Below are 2,852 nucleotides of genomic sequence, written 5' to 3'. Positions count from 1 at the left end.
TTTTACTACATTTATGACACGTTCCATGACCTGCCTTCTCTTTCTGATCTGCTCTCTTTGAATAGATATTTGTTTGTCACTCAAAAGGCTACAAATGTCTGCCCTGCTGGCTCTGAGAAAAAAGGCTTCTGCACTCTCTCTGTGAGTCTTGCTTCTCTCATGCTCCTGTACCCTCTGATGGGCATGTTTCCAATCATGCATCCCTCCTTTGGCAAATGTACCTTCACTGGCAGAGGGTTTTGCAAATGCTAGACATACTGAACAGAACAAGGAGTGAGTTCCTTCATTGTATGTCAGCCATTTTCTGTTGGTGCCATCTTTGGAATTGAATACATTATGGATGATTCTTTGAGTGGTTTGTTTTGGGTGGTTCTTAAAAAATAAGTCATAGTCCTTGGGCTGAGGGCGGGCAAAATAATCAAATGAATGTTCTGTTTTCCCCCTTTCATTTTCTCCTGTGCTGGACTCTGAACCTGTCTCTCTCTCTCTCCCTCTTCCTCAACTTCAACGTCTGGTTGCTCTGCAGAATGAGATTGACAAGTGTAGCCTGATTCTAAACTTGTATTAGATATTAATCAGTCATCAATTGTATTCTTCCTCATTACACTCTTACTGATAGTTTCATTAATAAATCACCTATTAATCTAAAAGCATACTCTGTGTGCTCTTAAGTGGTATCTGGGAGGTCCTGCTCTGTTTCTGACTGTGTACCAACACTCTCCAGTTCTGCAGGAGCACTTGGGGTACCAGTGCTGCTGCTGGTTCCTTCTCCACCTTTGCAAGGAAAAACCCAAGAGCAGGCCATGTTTTAAGTTTATTGCACTGCTGTTTACATTCAAACAATGTGTATTGCACACACAAACCAGAAAGACAGGTGTCTGTGAACACAGCCTATAAAGTTTATAGTCATACCATATAGAGCCTGTATATATTATTATGATAGTCAAACTATCATTTATGGTGCAGAATTACAATAAAGAAAACTGCCACAAAGCTGCAGCCTAATAGATTAAGAGTAAAAAAAAAGCTAGCTGTATTTAATAATGCTTTATTATTTCAGCATGTATAAACTATCCTGTAGTGGCTCAAACATTATGCAACATAGTTTTCATTCATGTCTAGGTATTCTGGATTGATTGTCGGGCCGTGTGCCTGTGTCAGTGTGTGTATGTGTTTGTGTGTGGAGGGGGCTGTGTTGTAAACTCTGAAACCACCATAAGAAATAGTAGGATCTCTTCTTTCTTCTAGAAAAAAAGTTTGTTTCTACCCTTTTCCGTTCCTTAGTAATTGGCATTAGCGCGTCTTTCACTTGCACGCCATTTAATTCCTATTATCGCATGTCTTCTTTGTGTAATAAAAACTGATAGCTCATCCTCAAAAAGCACTATAGCTGTCCCAAAAGATTATTTTTCTAACGACTAATCTAGCGATTATTTTTTCGATTAGTCGACTAATCGAACGACTTTCTTTTTTTTTTTTTAACGTGACAAAAGTTCTCTTTTCACCAGAGTATACAATCCGAACCCGACAAAGTCTATTCATATTTCATAATATTGTAATGACCACGGAAGAGGCAGTGAATGAAGTGATTAGACAGCTTAGATACCTAATAAACCGTTGGAACACGCAAGACCGGTCACCATATCAACGCTGGTAAACAAACCCTCGGAGCTCGGCTTTTGGCCGAGTTTTATACCATATAAAGGAATGAAGACATTTAATGGTCCAAATATTATTAATAAATATTCGAATATATTCGAATATTAATATTAATAAACATACAAACTTTTATCTTTGGTATACTACTGCGACTGCTTGATAAACGAACATTCCAGGTTGGGGAAGGGGGAAAATCAACAGAACTTGCGGTGGTTTGCGGCCATCCTGAACCAGAGCTCCCGGGTGTTTTCTTTTTAAATGCTCGTGCATTGCCGTAGTGCTGCTGTGGTACGCTAATGTAAATTTGCATAGTCTGCAAATAACCACCTTGTTGGGAGCGTTGAGAGTGAAAAAATCCCACACTTTTGAACACCTCAGTCGTGTTTTTTTTGCTGTTGGAGCTTCTGTGCTCCCGCTACTACTGCTTGCCGCCGCCATTGTTATGATTAAACGATTGGCGATGATCGTTTTTGACTGACCTTCCCTTCTGGTGAACATGTCACTTATTTTGCAACATTTTGCTCCGTCTGTGGCGAGGGCTTTACGTTTTCTGTCCCTCTCTCTCTCTGCTCCACCTTTCCTCTTTTTCTGACTCTCCATTTCTCTCGACTACTGGAATGAAGACAGCGGAGCTAATTGGTTGTTGTGTTACGCCGACAGGTCGCCGAGCGGCGTTATTACGTGACTAGATGGATCGATTTGATTGGCCCGGGCGTCAGTCACTCAGTCCGGTGACTGTTAAAGTCAGGCCAGGAGGACCATCAGGCCACCGGGAAACGTCCCAGTGCTCCCGACGGCCAATCCGCCACTGGCAAGTATTACAATCGCTAGGCTAACCCATTCCCCGTGTAAAGCAGCGATAGCAGCTACTGTAGATGCTACACAATTAAGTACCTTGAATAAGAACAATGTACAAGTGCCAGGACGTACAACATTCAATGGTGGCTGTGCATTGGTTTCTATGCAGAATCGAGATGAACTCTGAACAGGTGAGTTTTGAGTCTTTTGCGGAAGTTGGTGAGCGACTCTGCGGTCCTGACATCGGTAGGGAGCTCGTTCCACCACTGAGGTCCCAAAACAGAGAAAAGTTGTGACTTTGCTGATCGACCTTTGCTTGCTCTTAGCGATGGCGGTACCAGACGTCCAGCTGAGGTAGTTGAGCGGAGGGATCGAGCTGGGGTGTGTGGCTTTAC

Source organism: Pollachius pollachius (assembly GCF_949987615.1).
Source record: "Pollachius pollachius genome assembly, chromosome: 19".
NCBI classification, from domain to species: domain Eukaryota; kingdom Metazoa; phylum Chordata; class Actinopteri; order Gadiformes; family Gadidae; genus Pollachius; species Pollachius pollachius.
The sequence above is the reverse complement of the archived record's forward strand: the minus strand, read 5'-3'. Positions refer to the sequence as shown.